Source organism: Schistocerca piceifrons, chromosome 2, assembly GCF_021461385.2.
Source record: "Schistocerca piceifrons isolate TAMUIC-IGC-003096 chromosome 2, iqSchPice1.1, whole genome shotgun sequence".
Taxonomy (NCBI): Eukaryota; Metazoa; Arthropoda; class Insecta; order Orthoptera; family Acrididae; genus Schistocerca; species Schistocerca piceifrons.
The window spans coordinates 913,014,315-913,037,914 of NC_060139.1; the positions used below are offsets into that span (position 1 = coordinate 913,014,315).

Genomic DNA, 23,600 nt, shown 5'->3' on the forward strand with positions numbered 1-23,600 from the left:
TCTCGACCAAAAATATGCTGCCATTCCTCCACATCATTCACATACGTCATTGAATGTACCCCAACGGAATACATAGTATCATAAAGTCAACGGATGGACACAATACATATTAATGTTCATTAACAGGTTAATTCAATCCAGTGATTCTTATTGCACATGCGTCCACAGCTGCGATGATTTTTTTTTAAATTATTGCATCCCACCGGCAACAGTCAGTTTTAATTTGCAATTAGAAATGTGGTGTCTGTCCTTCGTACATGTCCGAAAGAGCAGACACCACTCATGTAATTGTATAGGTATGCCTCGACGGGCATACCACAATTTCATTGGGGTGCATATCATCGTCCGTATCCTTACTGGAATACAATGGGACTGCGAGCGACGGAAAAATGACCGAAGTCACAACATCAGTGGTGAATAACACTCAGTATTGGGTCGGACGGGAAGGCATCCGGGTGGCCGAAATGATAAAGACAACCGATCTGTAGAAGCGGAACATCTAAGATTCGAATCCCGGTCCGGTTACAAATTTTCAGGTGCAGCTGTTGAATTATTTCAACGCCCAGAGCAGCTACGTCTTACAAATTTCCCTACAGTTTCACTTTATTCGTTTTTCTATCGTCTAATTTCTACCTTGGCGGTTTTCAAGCATCTTGGAAAAAGAACCGATTAGAATGCAGTACAACAACAACCAGCAAAATAAATAAGTACAATAACAAACCAGATTATAAAAAGTGTGCTATGATTAATGAGGACTTGCTGGACATTGTAGGCAATACATTTGTCCAAAATCAGCGATGGCACATTCTGCCGCACTAGTATCTTGTATATCACGTGTATGATGAGTGTCTAGTGCAAACATAGGACTTGTAATAGAAACTTGTACTGCTAGCATTTTCCTTATGAATTTCGACGAGTGTTTGGCAGTGCACTCACAGGGTATCAGGCAGCTCTTGCCGCAACGGGCGTCATTTTGAGGATATTCTGTAAATACAGAAGAAGGAAACTGAAATTCCGTCCGAACAGTATCGACGGACCGCCCAGTCGCTCCCAACACGTGGTCAGCACACCAGTCTCCTGGCCGTTGTCAGATTTCGTGACCAGAGGCGCTACTTCTCATTCAAGTAGTTCCTCAGTTGACCTCACAACCGCTGAGTCCATCCCGTTTGCCAGCAGCGCTCGGCAGACCAGACGGTCACACATTCAAGTGTTAGCCAAGACCGACTACAGTGACCTGATGGGAACCGGTGTTACCAGTGAGGCAAGGCCGTTGGCGTATAAGGAAAGAAAGTTTAGCTTAATTTAGTCAAATCGCGGAAGACGAGCCGAAACGTCTTGGGGCAGCGGCCGAAGGAACTGTAATTGCTGGTGTGCTCCACATCCCATGAAAGCTGTGGGCGAGCCACTCTTCCACACGTGTATCGCCAGTATTAGAGGTATTTTGAATTCCACCTTTGCAGCTACCAGAAACATAGCTGACAGCAGAGCTGGTGCCACACATGTGCTAATGGGGAGAGACATGGTGATCTCTCTAGTCACGGGAGTACCTTAGCATAACGTAGACAGTTCAGAGCGACACGTGACATGTGTGGAGAACATTGTCCTGCTGAAAAATGGCAACAAGATGCTGTCGCATGAGAGGAAACATATAAGGGAGAATGATATCTGTGACATAGCACTGTGGTGTCAGAGCTCTCTCAAGCAGTGACCTGGAGTCACACCGGATGGTTCCCCACATCATGAAGACACCTCTGTACCTCTCTAAAACATTGGATCAGTAGGATCTCGCCGCCATACTCACCGTCCGGCACTGCGTACAATGTGTAGTGTTTATTAAGTATTGTAACAGCCTTGATATTTTCGATTGTTCTTCTGAGGCTAGGGCAGCGAGGCTAGTGCCCAAGTGCTGTATTGCCAGTGCTGACGCTGCGGTGTCCGCGCTGATAGTTCGGCGTTTCCCAGGCGACCAATGAGCTTCTCCAATCGAATCAGGTAAGTTTTAACTGTAGCAGACCTCGGAGGCAGCTCACTCTCTCGGTTACTGATCTTGGCACGTGGCATATCGATCTTGCAGAAAGTGAACTTTTTGGCAATACCTTCTCTTATGTATGACTTCTCAGTCACTTCTTCCCAGTAAATCACTGTGGCGTCAGTAACGCGTTCATCTTATTTGATATGTCCGGCGCCAGTGCAGGTACAATGAGAACACAGCTCAGGTAACAAACGGAGAACCAGTTTATTAAAGAACACATAAACGAAAACTTATTACTGGAGCGAGTTCTTACAAGAGCCGTTCATGTTAAAGTCACAACACGAGTCCGTAAATGGGTAGACGGACCCAATAAATGACAAAGCTAACGTTTGAGTTCACAACGGAGTTGAAAAATCACAACACAGAGTAACGGGGATGGCCAATACCGAAGTCCACTGCAGCCTTCGGTGCAGAGCCCCACTACCTGACGATGTCTGAGGTAGTCACTGACGACTCCACTAGGCGGTGGTGACTTGCAGTAGCACAGCGTCAGAGATTCTGACGATTTTCTAAACGAAATCTCTGATTGATGGATCTCTCTGCCAGCCTGTTGGGCACTGGATGGAAGGGTGCCGTATGCACCAAGGAGATGCCAATGTCGGTGCAGAAAGTGGAAAATTCAGACGATGTCAACTGGAGAAAATACGAACCAGTGCATCAGTTATGTGAGCGGGGGATGATGAGGACATGCGTGACACATGGGGGAACCCTCTACCTGCGTCGATAACAGTTAACCAGGACAGCCAAAGAAGTACCAGCAAAATCTAAAAGGAGGTGCAACAAAACTGTTGACGCATCTGACCAGAGGAAATGTTACTCAGCCTGCGCTACCTGTACACTCTGACATTTGTTGTGTACTGGAATGATGTTGGCAACGTCGGTGTCAGTCCCACGGCAACATACATGTTGTCTAACCAGCCGGTGGTAAGAACAATCACCCTATATTCCTCATGGAGGAGTGACAAAAATGCGTCAGCTGAGGGTGTAAGGGAATACTACGTGACGTCACCATTGTCCCCCTGCATTATAGGGCGACCTTAAGAGTCGATAATTCGTTGTGGCGATACCAGGATGTTTGTAATGCCGAGTGGTCCAGTTGTGCCAACTGCGGTTCACTGATGGAGTTCGCAGACTACCAGGTCCTCAGAGGATCAGCAGATGATGACTGCCACATCTAGTGGGAACGTGGCCACTGCTTGTTCTGCTTTGGTATCCGTGTGGAAAAAGATCTCCAGTGCCGAGTCAAATTCTGGGTCCCATTGGTTGTCAGGAAAGGATATCAGCATTTGTATGTTGACGCATGGAACGATATTTGAAGCTGTGGAAGTTGTTGTTGTTGTTGTTGTTGTGGTCTTCAGTGCAGAGACTGGTTTGATGCAGCTCTCCATGCTACTCTATCCTATGCAAACTTCTTCACCTCCCAGTACCTACTGCAACCTACATCCTTCTGAATCTGTTTATCGTATTCATCTCTTGGTCTCCCTCTACGATTTTTACCCTCCACGCTGCCCTCCAATACTACATTTGTGATCCCTTGATGCCTCAGAATATGTCCTACCAACCGATCCCTTCTTTTAGTCAAGTTGTGCCACAAATTTCTCTTCTCCTCAATTCTATTCAATACCTCCTTATTAGTTATGTGATCTACCCATCTAATCTTCAGCATCTTTCTGTAGCACCACATTATGAAAGCTTCTATTCTCTTTTTGTCTAAACTACTCATTGTCCTCGTTTCACTTCCGTACATGGCTACACTCCATACAAATACCTTCAGAAAAGACTTCCTGACACCTAAATCTATAATCGATGTTAACAAATTTCTCTTCTTCAGAAACGCCTTCCTTGCCATTGCCAGTCTGCATTTTATATCCTCTCTACTTCGACCAAATCAGTTATTTTGCTTCCCAAGTAGCAAAACTCATTTATTACTTTAAGCGTCTCATTTCCTAATCTAATTCCCTCAGCATCACCTGATTTAATTCGGCTACATTCCATTATCCTCGTTGTACTTTTGTTGATGTTCATCTTATATCCTCCTTTCAAGACAGTGTCCATTCCGTTCAGCTGCTCTTCCAGGTCCTTTGCTGTCTTTAACAGAATTACAATGTTATCGGCGAACCTCAAAGTTGTAATTTCTTCTCCATGGATTTTAATTCCTAGTCCAAATGTTTCTTTTGTTTCCTGTAGAAGTATCTGGACAAAAACAACGCCCACAACTGGAGACGACGTGCCGTACTAGTTGGAATATTCGAATCAACCATGAACAATGACAGAAGAGATTTATGATCAGTTAGGAGTGCGAACTTCGTCATGGCAAAAAGTTGCTTTAAGCCTACGTCAATGTTCTGGAGATGAGCGCAACAGGGCATTTCAGTCCGTCAACTTAATGCGACAGAACTGTGTCCAAGACATAGTCTGATGTGTCAGCTGTTACAGTCAATGACTTGGACGAGTCATAGACTGTAGAGTATGTTGGACTAAGAACAGCTTGTTTTAGATCTCGGAGTCCAATTCCATTTGTCATTTTTTGTGCAGTAACTGATTGAGGGATTCCGTTATGGCTGCTGCATGGGGGATAAATTTCCTATAGTAACCGAGATGTCCGAACGGAGTTTGGCGTTGTTTAATGTCCTTAGGGCCGGAAGTTTCTGGACGGCTTGGGCGTCATGGGCCGTATCCTTGAGGCACTTAATACATGTCCTAAACATTCGACCTGTGGTACAAAAAACAGCATTTGTCCTTGTTGCACTTTAGATTGACCTACTTGAGCGTAGCACATAAGGCGTCTAGGTTGGTCGCTAAGTCTTCAGGACTTTTACCTGAGACACTATGGCCATTCTGGGCACATCCCGCGTCGGATTTTCTAAGTACCGTTGAAAAATAGCTGGGGTACTGGCAAAGCCAAAGGAACCTGTTACAGTGGAAGAGGCCAAAAGGGCTGTTATCAATTAAATGCTTTTTGGCAAGTCGTCTTAGGAGAGTTGAATTGATCCATTCCATAACTGGATCTTTGTGAAGATCTTTCTCCTTTCGACTTCGGGGACAGGGTGGATGTCGATGATTGATTGGGCATTATCTCCGCAAATTATGAGTGACCCATTTGATTTTCCCACAATGACGACCCAGGTGGCCCACTGCCTGTTAGGGACTGCAGTTAAGATGCCCTCATCTTGCAGGTGTTGGAGCTCTTTCAGAAGCTTATACGTGAGTGCAAAAGTAACGTTGCCTGCCTTAATGAAGTAAGGCAGGAGTAAGGCGACATGATCTTCAAACCCTGTGGTGCTGATAGAAGGCCATGAAAAAGCGCATTCACATTTGTTGTGTAAGTCATGTAAATACGAGCATGTCATAGATAACTTAATACTGTTTGCAGAGTCACAAACTTAGAAATACAATCCACTGAAACGGTCTAAAGTAAAAAGTTCTTGGCCTACATTGTAGTAACCACAAGAATGTTTACCATGATGGTAATTGACTGTTACAAGATCCGAGCATTAAACTGACCTTTGACTTCAATGATGCTGTTGTTGATACTTCACAGCTGTTTCAAAAACGCTTGAAGCAGAGGGGAGCCGAGGTGACGATAAATCACCCAGCCAATGATGCTCATTGAAGAGTATTTTATCAGTTTGAAAAATCATGGGAAGAGCACTGAAGTCCACTCACCGAGGTGCCATTCCCATTCAGATTTCGTCAGAAACAGGAGCACGGCATGTAGAGTAGGCGTTGGGCACCTTATCTAACCCAGAAACTGGAAAGAGGGGAGGGACTCCAAATAAGTGCAATGCACGTTCAACTTGGGAGATAACTGATAGGCCGCTACTTTGCTGCAGATCGAGCATTTGGTTCGCCGGCAATAGCACTGTTGACACAACTGTGTGATGAAACAATAATGCAAGAGATCAGCGTCATGCACTTACAAGAATTTTATCCACGACGGCCAACTTGGGTCAATGTGAAAGATGAGACTGGAGCTTGGACCGACGTGTCAGGCAGGCAGCAAACACCTGGGAGGTGTCCTGCAGCGCTGTCACCGAGCTAAGACGCTGTTCGAAAGCCCTAACAATGGAGAGGCAAGTACCCAGCATTGGATTCTTTACGTTGAGGAGACTGCTGTGGAGATCTTCATCTGATCAGTAGACGAGCATCGTATCATGGACTAGGGATGATGCATAAGACCATTTATTGTTCGGTTTTGCGCACTGGAACCTGCAGTCTTTGAACAGAACCTTCAGCGTAGCTATCCACTCCCTAAAAGATTGTCCACTGAACTTAGAGCAGCTGAAAAACTTGTGATGGGCAGCCGCGATGTGCTTTTGAGACTCAACATGTTCTAGGAGGCATGACCTAAAATTTTCGAATGGGACGGCGAGGGGTTCGATCGCTGGGCTGACACTTAAATCTATACTCGATGTTAACAAATTTCTCTTCTTCAGAAAAGCTTTCCTTGCCATTGCCAGTCTACCTTTTATATCCTCTCTACTTCGACCATCATCAGTTATTGTGCTCCCCAAATAGCAAAACTCCTTTACTACTTTAAGTGTCTCTTTTCCTAATCTAATTCCCTCAGCATCACCCGACTTAATTCGACTTCATTCCATTATCCTCGTTTTGCTTTTGTTGGTGTTCATCTTATACCCTCCTTTCAAGACACTGTCCATTCCGTTCAACTGCTCTTCCAAGTCCTTTACTGTCTCTGAGAGAATTACAATGTTATCGGCGAACCTCAAAGTTTTTATTTCTTCTCCATGGATTTTAATACCTACTCCGAACTTTTCTTTTGTTTCCTTTACTGCTTGCTCAATATACAGATTGAATAACATCGGGGAGAGGCTACAAACCTGTCTCACTCCCTTCCCAACCACTGCTTCCCTTTCATGTCCCTCGACTCTTATAATTGGCATCTGGTTTCTGTACAAATTGTAAATAGCCTTTCGCTTCCTGTATTTTACCCCTGCCACCTTCAGAATTTGAAAGAGAGTATTCCAGTCAACAATGTCAAAAGCTTTCTCTAAGTCTAAAAATGCTAGAAACGTAGGTTTGCCTTTCCTTAATCTTTCTTCTAAGATAAATCGTAAGGTCAGTATTGCCTCACGTGTTCCAACATTTCTACGGAATCCAAACTGATCTTCCCCGAGGTCGGCTTCTACCAGTTTTTCCATTTGTCTGTAAAGAATTCGCGTTAGTATTTTGCAGCTGTGACTTATTAAGCTGATAGTTCGGTAATTTTCACATCTGTCAAACAGTAGAGGTGCCATATGGAATTCTATCACCAAGCAATCGATGTCTGACAGGTCGTTGGAGAGTTCAGGAGGTGTCATGCTAATGGCAGCCATCTTTTCCACCATCACTTACACGGCCTACTGCATGTTTTGGAGGAGCAGTAGTACCTGGGCAGTAACGTCTGTTGGGTTAGTCACGCTGGAATGAAAAGTGAATATCATCACACCCCTGGCGTAGAAGCCATAAAAATGAAACACGGTCTAGCTGTTGCACATCACAAACACGTGTAAAACTGCAATAACAACCAAACACCTCCTAGATCATTGGTATCCCCCACACCAATGGAGGTGAAACGAGAACACATCCTGGGTAAATAATGCCAAACAAGTTCATTAAAGAACACATGAACAAAAAGTTTCTTCTTGGAATGAGGTTTAACAAAATCATTCATGGGAAAGTTTTGGGTATTACTTGAACGACACAAGTCTGTAATTGGGCAGACGGACCAAAAAAATGTCAGTATTTAAGTCTGTGATTACAGGCAACGGCCTTGCCGCAGTGGATACACCGGTTCCCGTGAGATCACCGAAGTTAAGCGCTGTCGGGCGTGGTCGGCACTTGGATGGGTGACCATCCAGCCGCCATGCGCTGTTGCCATTTTTCGGGGTGCACTCAGCCTCGTGATGCCAATTTCGGAGCTACTCGACCGAATAGTAGCGGCTCCGGTCAAAGAAAACCATCATAACGACCGGGAGAGCGGTGTGCTGACCACACGCCCCTCCTATCCGCATCCTCAACTGAGGATGATACGGCGGTCAGATGGTCCCGATGGGCCACTTGCAGCCTGAAGACGGAGTGGTTAAGTCTGTGATCACTTGGAGTTGAAACGTTACAACACAGAAGAAGGGCAACAGCCGATACCGATTTAAGTGTTACAACACAGAGTAAGGGCAACAGCCAATACCAAAGTCGGCTACAGTCTCCAGTGTAGAGACCACTTCTTGAGGTAGCCACTGGCAGCTCTACTTTGCAGCGGCAACTGCCGGTAGCACGGCGTTGGAGATTCTGACAACTACCTTAACGAGAGTTCTGATTGATAGATCCACTACTGCGGTCAGCGCGTGGCCCAGAGGACTCTAAGAAATGAACTGGCCTGGCACAGCTCGGAGCCTCATCTACCTGCAACCACGTGACCCGACGGAAGCGAGCAGGTCCGTGTGGCCAGCGACCTCTGATGGCGCTCCCACACACATGTGCTTGGAAAAAATTGAATATAGATATAATGCTCAACTTCCTCGCTCTCTTTTTCGTCAGGATGTTGAGGCATCTGCTATTGTTTAACGTGGTGTCAATGAAAGTAGTGTCTCCCACACAAGATGAGGAAATACAGCCCTGTCTTTTTTTTTTTTTTTTTTTTTTTTTTTAAGTCGCTGAATTTGCTCTCATCTGCAAGTATATTATCCTTCCACCACTTAGACTCTTTGTTAAAGTGGTCCCATCCCCCTCCCCCCCAACTTTTCTTTCCCATCATCTGTCCAGATTCCCCCCATCTGCCCTCGGCTGTGGTATGTCATAGTTGTGCCAACTTTTTAGTGCAGTGTTCAAGTGAATGTTCAGTGTCGTTCGCCTTTCCAAAGTGTTGCGAACAGAAATCATGCTGTCGCTGGGTGTTAATTTTATATCTCTTGCGAACAGAGAAACCAGACTGTCGCCGTGTTTTTTAATTGTCTGTCTATTATTTTACCTGTCTGCTTCATATGTATTTTATTAGCATCATCAACCCTCTGTTCTATGTTTTAAGTTTCACGATTTTCCGCCATGTTACTATTTAAGTCTCCGATTTTATCGCCTGTTTTTGTTATTTATTATCTTCATCTTTTTAAAACAAAGTCTGTAGGCTGAAGAGCGGCGTACTTGCCTGCCCGCCCCCTTCGGGGGGAATCGAAACTCAATAAAGGAGAAAAAAAAAAAAAAAAGAAGCGGTCCCATGTGAACTGGAGCCTTTTGCCTTGGTACACAGGCCGGCCGGTGTGGCCGTGCGGTTAAAGGCGCTTCAGTCTGGAACCGCGTGACCGCTACGGTCGCAGGTTCGAATCCTGCCTTGGGCATGGATGTGTGTGATGTACTTAGGTTAGTTAGGTTTAATTAGCTCTAAGTTCTAGGCGACTGATGACCTCAGACGTTAAGTTGCATAGTGCTCTGAGCCATCCATCCATCCTTGGTACACACTGTTGACGTGTCGTTTCCAAACTATTCTTCCGTTGTACGTTAATCACCGATAACCCTTCGGACAATAGATTCACTTATTTGCTCGCCGCATCCTTGTAATAGATGGACTACAATTGTAGATGTACTTAATTGAGGACTACGCTTAAGCTTCTTTTTTGAGAGATTCTGTGCGTTCCTCCTCCTCAAATCGCCTTATTATTCCTTCAGCCGTACGTTAGGGGATATTTAGGAATATCTCTACGATTTTGATCCTTTGCAAGGTAAAAGATGAAAAGATGTCACTGTTGGAATTACATGTTAATTCCTTTGCGTATCTTTGGGGCCATTTATACTATATGGCAGGTCGAAACACTCACAAGGAGGCGGACAGGAAGAAACAGGCTGTATCATACCACACAACGAGCGCTTTTATACAAGATAACATAAATTATGACCTTACGTGACCGAATATTAATGATTCATACTTTGAAGCTTCCTAGCAAGTCAAAACTGCGTGCCACACTCGATTCTTTTAGCCCTGCCTTTCGCGAGCAGGAGCTCTAGCGATAGCGCCAACCAAGCGGGATTTAACGACCGGCCCTGACAGATTCAGTAGCGTCAGTACCTTTTCTCCTACCTTTCGAACTTCTTAGAATTTCTTCTGCCTATCTTTCAGGATAACGCCACTGGAAAAGGGATATTGTGGAGGAATGGCCTAGCCACAACCTAGAATATTCTTTCCAGAATGAAATTTCAGTCTGCAGTGGAATGTGTGCTGATTTGAAACTTGCTGCCAGATTAAAATCTTGTGCTGGAGCGGGTTCTGAAGCTCGAATCTTTCCCTTTCGCGGGCAAGTGCTCTACTGATTGACCCATACAAATACGATTTATCACCCGCTGTCAGAATTCTGTTCCACAAGTTCCTCTTCTCCTGCCCTCAAAATTTCTAAGATCCTACTGAAATGTATTCGCAAATCACGAATATTCTACCTGCAGTTATAAACTTTACAGGAAACAACCGAAAATTTGTGCAGTCCCGGGACTCGAACTCGAATTTCCTTCTTTACTCGAGCGGTCGCCTTAACCGCTTCAGCTGTCCGAGGAGGAGATGGAGATTAGTGTTTAACGTCCCTCCAACAACGAGGTCATTAGAGACAGAGCACAAGCTCGGATTACGGAAGGATGGAGAAGGGAAGTGGTCATGCCCTTTTGAAGAAACCATCCCTACATTTGCATTAAGCGATTTTGGAAATCATGGAAAACATAAATCAAGACGGCCGGACGCGGGTTTGAACCATCGTCCTCCCGAATGCGTGTCCACTGCGCTACCCAGCTCGTACGGCTATCCTCGCGCACTTCATGGACAGACCCAAACTTTCATTTGTCCCAGTGTATGCAGCCCGTAGTGCTCGCACAATTATGTGATCCCTGTACAGAGAGATCCTTATTTATGTTTTCTCCTCAGATGGCCTTGGTTTTGGTATGAAATAAATTTCAGTGCCTGTATTTGGCAGTCTATAAAGTTCTACGCAATGTTCCTTCGGACATGTGTGTGCGGGAATCACATAGTTATGCGAGCACTGTGGAAATCAGTCTCGGTCCAGTACAAATTTTCATTTTTTTCATTAAGTTTTATACCTGTGGTGGTACCGTATTCGCAATTTGCGAAAACATTTCGTGATTTAATGCAGCTATAAATCGTCAGCTGCGTCTGTTCCTTCGGACACACACACACACACACACACACACACACACACACACACATATATATATATATATATATATATATATATATATATATATATATATATATATATATATCTGAAGGAACATTGCTTCGAACTTCACAGACACTGACAAATACAGACACTGTACTAATATATGTTTATCAGATGTTCTCTTGCATGGTCTGCGGAACCTTTCTTCCAGGAGTAGCTAATTCCGGAATGCCTGCTGGAGATCTTCTGAGATGCTCGAAAATAGGTAGAGCACATGACTTCAGAAGATAAAAATCTAGGCTCGAGCCCCAGGTCGGGACACAGCTTGTCTGCCATGAAGTACAACTCAGCGCCCACTCCGCTGAATAGCGAAAACTCGTTCTCGATTCGTCCTTTTGCAGCCCTTCCAAATTAGTTATTTTCAAATATTTGTGTATTAATATTTTACAGCGCTTCAAATACGCTTCGTTTTTAACAGCTGTCTGTATACCAAACCTTAGCGTTTGATTGGGAATCATTCAATTGGCATCAAAAATTATTGAGAACAGTGTTTGAGCGAATATTAATGACAGGCATTGTAAGTGACCGCCAGGTTGTGCAGGATATTTACGACTGTGTTGAGTTCCGCTTTCGGCGCAGGCAGAGTGCTATCGCGGCGGAACAGGTGGTTCTGTTCTGCCTGTGGGAACAGCTCGAGCTATTCACGCCGGAGCGGCGCGCACGGTGGGAATTGGTTCCGTCTGCGGCCGCCCGGAGCGCTGCATTACCCGCCCAGCTGCGCCCCCCACCTCACACCGGGAACAACGGGGCCCCTTCGGAAACCAGTTTGGAAACAAGTCACGGACGAATATTAACATCTTTATGGTATCAATTAAGACTGATATTGATCTATACTACCAACAAATCATGAGAAGCTGAGACAACATATTATGTTTCACTTTCGTATTTTTTTTCTCCCTCTCGGTTGCCCCTTGAGTGGTTCGTTTTTTACTCCGGCGAGCCTTTCTCCGGTGCAGCGGGATGGCGAGTTAAGACGTCCAGATAGGCGAGCCTCGTCCGGGCCTCGAGGCGGTATTTAGCGCAGCCTGTCGCCTCTTTATGATTCGCAGATGGCAGATAGCGAGCCAGCGCCCATCAAGCGCCGTGTATACTGTATACGTACAGCTGCCCTGCCCCCCTGACACTCTGGCATTCAGCACTCGCATTTCGATTTAATTGTTGTCCGCAAGATGACTAGCCAGTGTCACGGTCGATCACTCCCATTTTGATACTTAGTGCAATAAATGGTTGAGGTCGAAACAAAAGCTTGTTGGTGCTTTGTGTGTACTTTTAAATGGCTGGTATTTCGTTTAGTACCTTTCTCTTCACGGCGGACGAGGGGGGTGGGGGGGGGAATAGGGGTGGGAAGGAGGGAAGGGGCTACAGGGGTGGCATCAGTCTTCCAGTCGTGTGGAGATATATTCCGTTTCACACCTTTTTATTCACTGCGAAGGGGCGGGGGAGGGGACCTTCCCATTGTGAACCTCATCGTCTCAGAATGACCTTTATTCCCAACATCCTCAACGGCGAGGGATGTTCAAAAATTAATCCAACATATTTTTTTCTGAAAGCCGGTTGATTTTATTTAGGACTCCAGTACACCATATTATTCCCCACTCTTTTGTTACAAAACCCTGTTTTTCAGTATTATCTCCATTCAACGTGGCGGTGTGACGACTTTTCGCCACCCTATTTGGTGAGCCTGTACGTCCGCATGGTAACACTCTACTGGTCGACATGGGAGCCAACTTCTTGGTGCTTCAGGAAACAATGCCCTCCCCGTCACCCACGTACTGCTTCCCGCAGAGTGCATCGTTCATTGGGCCAAACAGATCGAAGTCGGAAGATGCGAGATCCAGGCTGTAGGGTGGATGAGGAAGAACAGTCCAGTGACATTTTGTGAGCTCCCCTAGGTTGCGCAGTGTTTCTGAGGCCTTGCATTGTCATGAAGTAGGAAACGTTTGTTTTCATTTTTGTGGGGACAACACGCTGAAGTCGTTTCTTCATTTTCATGAGGCTAGCACAGCAAAATTCAGAGTTGCCCTTCAGAATCCCAAAAGACAGTCGCCATGACTTTACCAGTTGAGGGTGCGGTTTTGAACTTTTGCTTCAGAGGAGAGGTGGTGTGGCGCCATTCCACGGATTGCCGTTTTGTTTCGGGTTCGAAATGATGAGCCCATGATTCATCGCCTGTGACGATGTTCGACAAAAAATTGTCACGATCAGCCTCGCAACGCGGAAGCAATTCATTGTTTCTTATGGGCTGTTGTTAGGCGGCTAGGAACCCAGCAGGCACACACCTATGAGTACCCCAACTGGTGGCCGAATGTGTCAGCACTAACGACAGCGACACTCAGTTGTGCAAGAAGATGCTTGCTAGTGACGCCTCCGTCATTTAGAATGAGAGTCTCCGCACGTTCCAACAGTGCCGGCAGGCACGCGGGAGGTCGGACAGGTTTGCACGACCTTGTTCCCATGATGAGAGGCCCCTCGCCCAACGACTCACCGTGCTTTTGTTGAGTGCCAGGTCTACGTGTACATTCTACCAGAGCCTAAGAGTACCTGTGACACTCTGGTTTTCCTCCAAAAGAAACAGCTCTCTGCTTGGAACACACCTCCATTACAGAAGCAATTTTGAAGGTTACGTATAGTGCCGGCACCTATCGGACTTTCATGAAACTATAGAGACCGAAGCGGGAAAATTCCACAATGTTCCACATCCAATTCCTCACTTCCAAGATGAGATTTTCACTCTGTAGTGGAGTGTACGCTGATATGAAACTTCCTGGCAGATTAAAACTGTGTTCCGAACAGAGACTCGAACTCGGGACCTTTGCCTTTCGTGGGCAAGTGCTCACTTTTTCAACCGGAATTGTCCGAGATAATAAAAGTGTTGCATTACTTATTGAACACCCCTCGTGTTTGTTGATGTATTCCAGACTCTGTCTTCGCGTATACTTCTTATCCTATACGGTTAACTCTAGTACCACGGAAGTTATTCCCTGGTGTCCTACCATATTTTCTCATCCTGTCCTTTCATCTCGCCGCTGTTGTCCACATAGTATTCTCGTCATAGACTACGCGGACGTGAGGTTGTCCGCGTAGTCTATGACGAGAATACTATGTAGATAACAGCGACGAGATGAAAGAACAGGATGAGAAAATATGGTCCATTTAATTCACAGAAACCTTTTGTAGCACAGCTCTGGCGTTTTCAATCTTCCTTTTTTTCAAGTTTTCCTACAGTCCACGATTCACTTCCATATAATTCTGCTCTCCAAACACTTTCCCTGGAATTTATTCTTCAAATTTAGGCATTATCTTGCTTTCAAGGTTGCAAGTTATTTTGACTTTGTCTACTTCGTGGTCCGTAACTCTGAAGTTAAGTTTATGATTACTGTCATTTGTGCTACACCTCTGTACTCTTAGATTCCCATGATTAATTCACTCTGACAACATTCTGTACTCATCAGAATGCTTATTCAGTTCAATAGGTAGCGCAGTTCATCACCTTAACAAAGTAGGTATGTCATCAGCGAATTGTACCATTGATTCGTCCTATATTTTAACGCATTTTAACACATTTTTATTGTTCCTCTCGTTTGTTGCATATTTTGTATACTATCTATCTTTCGCTACAGCTTGTAGCTAATTTTCTGGTAGAGCTAGATCTCTTGGAAGGTTTCTCGGGAAGCGCAATGCTTCTGTAAAAGAAATCACATAGAAGACGCCGGTGCGACAAATTCTACAATATTGCTCTAGTATTTGGATCCTTATCAAGAAGGAATGAGAATGTGAATGTAGTGAATTTAGCGGCACGCTGCTAGGACTGTACTGGGAAATTATATGGGAATATTTGCAAGAAAGACGACGTTGTTGTGTTGGGTAAATATAAACTGATACTCGAAGAAAATAATGCGGGAGTTCTGTTGCCCTACTGCGTATTAGGCGTTGGGTTCGTGACAGTTAGGCAAGAGAGTTTTGGGTGCATACAGGGACATACTTTTGACCACTGCCCACAGCGAGATTCAGTGACCCTGATGCGGTAAAGAAACAGTGTAAGGAATAGGGAATCATTCTAGTGACAATACCGGACGATAAAAACAGAAATCCACTGACATAAACAGCATTGACTACGGGTAATTTGTTATGGTCCGGGGCCCAGCAGCATCTCGGAGAGGGCGAAACTGGTGTTCCTTCTCTTGCTGCTATCGTGAGCATATGTGGAAACTGGTTGAAGTACGGTGAAACCACAAGTAGACGGCAAGGTGTTAAAGGTCTATGCCTCAACATAGACGTGAAGGTCGGAGGCTTGCCCCCTCTGTGAAGTAGGATAGGCGGCAAACTGGGGCAGATCTGACGACAGAGTAAGCGCTGGGGGAGACACAAGTGTTTTAGAACACACCATTATGTGCACCTTGTTGGACATGGGGCTCTGTATCGGATGATCTCTACGTTTTCCCATGTTGACCCAACGACATCGTCATTTACGATTGCAGCGGACGGGGGATCATAGAATATGAACCGTGGATCAATGTTAACGTATCGCCTGGCGGGATGAATAATGTATCTTTTTACACCAGGTCGACGGTCGAGTTCATATACGCCATCATCTAGCGAACCGACGCTGACATGGATGTAGACCAGTGGGCGACAGTATTATGCTACGGGGGACGTTCCTCTGTACTTCCACGGGTCCTGTGATAGTAATCGAAGGCATCATGAGAGTAAACTGACGCTGATGTCTTGATCACTAAATTCACATATCGTGAAGCCCATGTAACACATCTGGGACGCTGTCGGTCACCAACTCCCTTCCCCCACCCCCCCCCCACCCCACCCCCCCGTCAGAAATATCACCCTCCCATAATTCAGGGGAATTGTGTGACGTGTGCGTAGATATCTGATGCTCCGTACCAGCGAAACCCTACCAAGGACTTACTGAACCCATGCCATGAAGAATCGATGCTCTATTGCGTTCCAAAAGTGGACCAGCACGTTAGCATTCGGTCATAATGCTTTGGCACTTCGCTGTGCCACAATGCACGAGTGGAATAAGAGGGAAAATCGTCAATATAAGTACTATTTAACTTCCACCATGCACTGTACAGTAACTTTCTGAGTAGACACGTGGCTCCGTAGCTGAGGTCCTAATGTACGTCTGCGCGGTGGCGCTGGGCTCTGAGGTTGTCGGTTCGAAACCTAGTAGCTGTCCCATTTTAATCAGTCTGTTATGTAGAAGTAGACATTACAGGCACTATAGGCGCATCCTGACACATCCTTCAACTCTTCTTCGCAGTGAATCTCGCACTCTTTCGTATACACTTGGCTCCATTCGGATTGTGCCGCATGCCTTGGTCATATGCTCATGTAACATTAGCACATTGTCGGTCGGTTGGGCATATACGAGTGCCTTTAAATGTTCCCGTGGCGAGGCCTGGTAAACAAGGAGGCACGCCACGGGTTTCTCCTCGATTAATTCGTCGCCCATGAAATGTTGCGGTGGGGTTTTCTTGTCAAAGGATTCGTAGAAAATGGGGTATTGCCAGTCGTGCAATTGTGTTTCTGCAAGGGTAACGCTCTCCACAGCGCTGGTAATTCAGTGCTGAGATCGATGGTAATACACAGCAACTGTTAATCTATTTGGCACACTGTATGCCACTATAAGTCTGTCACCGACATTTCTTATCCATGAACTGGAACTGAAGCGATCCTGATCCCTCACCTTCATGACTGCTCGAGAATTTTCATCTGCCCACAGGTGCCTATTGTCTCTATTTACTGTGCCAACTATTATGACGGCCTGCAAGACCGCATACTACACCTTATTCGTCATGAGTAAAATGAATCCTTACCTCATAAAGTATTCGTTTCCGTACATGTAATTACAGGAATATTTCTTCTGGCTTTGACCAGTACTATCGACTGAAGGACGCTTATTCTAAACATACTGTACGAACACTACACTGCTGTTTGTGAAAATTGTAACAGCAAAATGGTGACTTGCGACTACAAAGAAAACTTTTCCACAGATTAGGGATACGGAGATACATATATGATAAGAATTACAGAGCAGTACATGTACTCTGAGCCGGAGAATTCAGTACAGTGTGAATCCGCCAACTTTTGCAATCAGATTTTCTAGTCGTCGTGGCATGGAAGGCAGCGGTATACTGCTGTGGAACACTACACCACGCGGTTTGTGTGCACATCCACGGAGCATCGACAGCAGTTGCAGGAAGACCAAAACGAACAAGCTGTCGACCGACCATACCCAAGGTATGTTTGGTGGATGAAATGTCAGCCAACGAGTACTCCAGGTCAGCAGTGGGACCCGTTGTTCACCAATTAAGGCTAGCATTTTCCTCGGCCTATGTGGGCGGGCATTCCCCTTCTGAAAAATAGCATGGCGGCTGCCTGCGATAGGGGCAATGCATCAGGCTTTAAAACCTCCTTGATGTAGCTGTTGCTGTCCAGGTGGTCCTAAATATGTAGCAGACGAGATCGCATATCATAGCCAATGGCGCGCTAGTCCATTACATTTGACTTATTGTCCGCTATGTTGCTCAGCACTGCCGTTTGCCCAATTGCTTTCACCACAGTAGCATCTGAAATACAAGCGGGCGTCGCTGTAGGACAAGTTGAAGCGGTACTCGTCCGAAAGCCACTAAGTCATTTAGCCACCCAGGACGTCAGCGGTGGCATTCACGTGCCCGTCGCAGTCTGCGTTGGTGGTTTCTGGCCACTGGAAGCAAACGCAGTGGGATACGTATCACCAACCCACTCCAACCCTCAGCAGACGGCGTCGAACTGTCGACGCAGACATGTCCACATCCGTTGCAGTCTATCAAAATCTACTCAACTCATTGGACGAAGCTGCTTCGTCTGTATAGCCATACGGTTCAAATGGCTCTGAGCACTATGGGACTAAACTTCTGAAGCCATCAGTCCCCTAGAACGTAGAACTACTTAAACCTAACTAACCTAAGGACACACATGGATGCCCGAGGCAGGATTCGAACCTGCGACCGTATCGGTCGCGCGGTTCCAGACTGTAGCGCCTAGAACCGCTCGGCCACTCCGGCCGGCATAACCATACGGATGAGATGGTATTCATCCCGCACTGTGATCACGTTTTGTGGTCTGGTACGCACTCTTCGCTATGTACGACCCTCTTCTATCCACTGGTTCCACGCACGCATCTCTGGATACTGAAAGAGCACCAATGTCACGGTTCCACAAAACTGTTTCCTGGGGGCCAGTCATACCGCTGCGTTCGAATTCACTCACGTACCGATATTGCGTCCCTTGACGTCGAAGAGGCATACTGGTACTCACTTGCTCGTTTCCACATCGTTTGACGGCACTACCTCGATTGAGCGTGGCGTTAACAATGGCCTGTCCGGTCACACGAAAGAGGGCGCAGTTCTGCCTACGTGCACGACATCCCTCTTCAGTTTTAATCATTTCTTATGGTTACAGTGTTCCACATATCCCCTGATTTGGGGATGAATCCGACCATTCCTACTGGGTGCTCCAATTTTCACAAGCAGAAGTGCACATTTTCCCAAGTTTTAGCGCTCTTTCCATATTCTAGAATGACATGCGCTCTGTCATGTTTTCCATATCAAACCTCTTCTCCCACCCTTATCCTGTGCCAACTCATGGAGTTCCTAGATCTCTCATACGCCCAATAAATCCAATACCCTGATGAAGGCCGCTTGTAGCGAAGGCCTATAAAACATTGTGATGAAGGGTGAAACATATCCGGAAAAGTTCTACTGTAGAGTTCCTACAGCTTCTCAAACAGCTGGAACAACATCGCCAGCCCCGCATTTTTGGTAAACTCGAGTCCTCATACCTTACTCTCTGAAGCTTTGGGCTGTTACCGCGCCTCTGCAATCTACCCAATCTTTCCTCCATCTCCATGCACTCCATGTCCTTTCCTTGGGGATCTTAATCTCCAATCCTTCCCAGAAAATGAAATTATCCCCGAAATTTGCAATCCTTATCAGTTATAGCCTACGCAACTCTTACAAACCAAATGAAGGCTTCACCTATCTGACTACAATCCTGCAAATCTCCCAACACCTGAATCACATCGATTACTTCTGTTTCATATATACATACAAAATCTTTCGTATAACATCCTGTTGTATCCTAAAACCTTAACTCGACACATTCGGAAGGACGACGGTTCAAACCCGCGACCAGCCATCCAGATTTGAGTTTTCCGTGATTTCTCTAAACCGCTCCTTGAAAATGCCAGGATTATTCCTTTGACAGGGCACAGACAATTTCCTTCCTCATCCTTGACCCCATCAGAGCTTGTACTCCGTCTCCAGTGACCTCGATGTCGACGGGACGTTAAACGCAAATTTCCTTCCTTCCTTCCATCCTACAACTTTACCCAACCCTCTCTCCCAGTACTACCAGTATATAAGTAACTCACATCACCAACATCGTGTCATGAATTCACGTGTTTTTCATCCGACTACAATTTTTGCTTGTATTAGTCTCCTTCCCTGCAGTTATTATAAATAACAATTAAAGAAAGCATTAGTTGCAAAAATGGAGACCTCATAATTCAGTCAATAATTTCAGGAGAACGCAAAATCGTTCATACAACGCCCACGACCTGTGCTAGCAGAGGCTACTCTGCGTATTCAGGCCTGTCGCACACAAATCGCCTCATGTAGCCCGACAAGAAAGTCGCTCGGAGTTAACTTCGAGGAGCTTGACCGCCAAGCTTGCAACCCATTTCGACCTCTCCGCCTTTCCCGGAATGCTGCATCAGTTGGTCCCGTATGGGAAGTGTAAAACGTGCTGGCGCGCCGTCAAGTTGAGACCACATTTCTTCACGCGTCGTAATAGACACATTTTCCAAGAATTTCACTATTGCTTCTTGTACGGACTACTGACCTGCTCGGCGGGTATTACTGACGTGTGGTTAATTAAAAACACGTTGGATCCTATCTACATCTACCTCTACACACACTGTCTGACAAAAGAAGCACCCAGAGGACATGGTGGAATGTCAATATAACTTCGTACGCTTACGCACAATCGGCAGGTGTATGCGTCATTAGAGTTGCAATTATCTATGACAAGTAGAACGGCGAGCAGAGTGCATTAGTGTTGTTCGTGTTTGGTGCTGTTATCAGGCCTGGTAGCGTACACAGGGGCTGCATAAATGGTTCAAATGGCTCTGAGCACTATGGGACTTACCTTCTGAGGTCATCAGTCCCCTAGAACTTAGAACTACTTAAACCTAACTAGCCTAAGGACACCACACACATCAATGCCCGAGGCAGGATTCGAACCTGCGACCGTAGCGGTCGCGCGGTTCCAGTCTGTAGCGCCTAGAACCGCTCGGCCACTACGGCCGACGCGGCTGCATACTCCGACGGTGTAAGAACGTGAGGGTAGCCACTGTTGACAACATGGTTCTGGTCGACCACGTGTCACAACATCGAGGGCCGTATTGCGCTCCATGCACATCGTAGGCCCTTCATATCTCCGCCTTGTCATCCGACTTCAAGTAATGGGCTCCCTACAAGACTCTGTTTCAGCCCAGACCATCGGTTTGAGACAGGCAGCACCCGGATTAGGACACTACCGTCCCAACCTACGCTATTGTTAACACCGAAACACAAACGGCACGTTGAAGTTCGGTTACCTCGCGACGTGCTGCTATGTGCTGTAGACACCTGTGTGCTAAGATACTGGTCACGTATCACATCTACACTCACGTGGTATGCTGCATGGCTTCACACGCGGCACTTCTTCAAAAGCGACAACCGTCCTCGAGCGCAGCCTCCCGAAACCAGGTAGGTAAGCAGGTAACAGGACCGAATCCTCCCAAACTGACACAATGTATGTTGTATTATGGACAATCTACCCATCTCATGTTTAAAAAAAATATATTGATTCACTTATGCACCCTTTGCGCGTGATCTTGAGCGGGACTGAGTCACTGGCGCTGTGTAGGCTGAACTTTGTCTCAATAAGATAAAAGATAAAACTTTTAAACATACAATACACGCGAAAACTTTTTACATCTTCTACTGTATCTTCATATGCTTTCCTTTGCCTGATTCGAGTGTTCATAACGTTTAGAACTGCTACCTGCTTCAAACGGAGGATTCGGTCCCATCGTTTCTCAGACCCTTTTGGGCTTGGAAGGATTCGGTACCATTTTTCTGACCGCGGGAGGATTCAGGGCTTCGCCCCTGTCCTCAAGGTTTATGGCGAAACATATTATTACGCAATACTTCTCTTTCCCCAGATGGGTTAAGACGAGGGGAGCACGGGCAAGTACATAGTTCTGAGCAGTAAAGCTCATCGGCTTCATATTGTCACCACACGAAATGCCAAACGACGTTAGGTGTGCCGGCGGGAGTGGCCTAGCGGTTCTAGGCGCTACAGTCTGGAACTGCGCGACCGCTACGGTCGCAGGTTCGAATCCTGCCTCGGGCATGGATGTGTGTGATGTCCTTAGTTTAGTTAGATTTAGGTAGTTCTAAGTTCTAGGGGACTGATGGCCTCAGAAGTTAAGTCCCATAGTGCTCAGAGCCATTTTTTTGACGGTAGGTGTACGTGCAACTTTCACAGTGATCTCGCTCATGAAGCCAATTACTTTCCTGTTTTCTAAATTACTATGCGTCTGTTCGGTTGGCCGATCGATCTGTCTGCTTAAAAATTTCAGTTAAAAGAATAACCAGTCTGTAACAACGCGGGAAGCGCAAGAGAACCTGTAATGCGCCGCTGGACGACCTCGCGCATGCGCAGCTGGTGCGGAGTACGGCACGGGCCTCGCGGGAGGTCCGCTCGTGACGGGGGCCCCTCTCCCCTCTGCCCCCCCCCCCCCACCTCATCGCTCTACACCCCTCACCCCTCCCGCTCAATTACAGACACGAATACTCCTTAATTAAAACCTGTGACGCTGCAATCCGCTGCGCTGTCAACGTCGGTACCCCGCCGCCCGGCCGTAGCTCGTAATTGCTACAAGTGGACCACTCCCTCGCCGTACTAATAACTTTCAGCGACTCCCTCTCGAAGTGCGCCTTTCCCCAGGGAGCAAGGCACCGGAGCAGCAAGTGTTTCCGTGCGATGTCTCGGGTTTCCTCTGTCTGACCAGAGTTGTACCTTCTGGTGTTCAGCCGAGCCACCGATTTCGCAAAATCGGTGTACTCCGAAAACAAATAAGCACCAAAGGGCGTAGTGCATGCCAGGTGCGGCCGTAAACAGCGGCGCGACAAATAGTACGAGGGCCAGACACACAATTTTAACCCTTAACATTCGTCGGGTAATTTATTACCCCACGTGTCACTCTTCTGTTTACAATTCCGTTCCAATTACAACCACGCCCGGGTTCCCGGGTTCGATTCCCGGCGGGGTCAGGGATTTTCTCTGCCTCGTGATGACTGGGTGTTGTGTGCTGTCCTTAGGTTAGTTAGGTTTAAGTAGTTCTAAGTTCTAGGGGACTGATGACCATAGCTGTTAAGTCCCATAGTGCTCAGAGCCATTTGAACCATCCAATTGCAACGTTGGTACCCCGCTTCCATGCAATCTTAGTACCGGCAGTGCTTTTGCATTTTGCAGGCGCGTGCTAAGCGGCGACCATTATTTCCATACGTACATACCAGTTGAAGCCGAAATCCACCCCACGAACTTCTTCTTCGTCATCACAAACTGTTTTTCATTGTACGAGATTGGACAGAATCGAGCGACGTTTGAACGATGATCAAATTCTGGAGTCATTAATACCTAGCCGGCCGCTGTGGCCGAGCGGTATAGGCGCTGCAGTCAGGAACAGCGCTGCTGCTACGGTCCCAGGTTCGAGTCCTGCCTCTGGCATGGATGTGTGTAATGTCCTTAGGTTAGGTAGATTTAAGTAGTTCTAAGTCTCAGGGACTGATGACCTCAGATGTCAAGTCCCATAGTGCTTAGAGCCATTTCTTTAATACCTAATGAAGACTCTGGATAACTGGATACACCAGATTCCTTTTAAATGCAGCCGAGTTTAGTGACAATGAAACAGAAATTTCTGATTATGAAAATGACAATGAAATAGTAGATGACGAAGAGGTGGAAGAAGAGAAAGTTCGTGAAAAAACCAAGAAAGATTAAAACAATCTGGCTATATTAATGGAAAAAAACAGCTGTAATAAGATTAGCAAGGTCGTACATTGAGATTTTGCAAAAAATCTCGGCTTGGCATTGATCAAAGCAAGTATTATAGAATGGAAAATGAATTTGTAATATCTCTTTATATTCGATGAATTATTCGGATACAATTCTACCCTTGAATGACGTTTACTAATTTTCTATCTTCATACTCGCAGAATCCATGCGAAAAGTAGTTCATACAATAGCTA

At 46.1% G+C, this 23,600-nt stretch overlaps 1 protein-coding gene and 1 pseudogene across 1 annotated transcript in view; one reads left to right on the plus strand and one right to left on the minus strand.

The window, feature by feature from the left end:
- LOC124776577 (protein Wnt-6) overlaps positions 1 to 23,600 on the minus strand; it is a 608,273-nt gene that overhangs the window by 286,766 nt on the left and 297,907 nt on the right. The window lies entirely within an intron of this gene.
- Positions 7,796 to 7,912, plus strand: LOC124778955 (annotated as a pseudogene).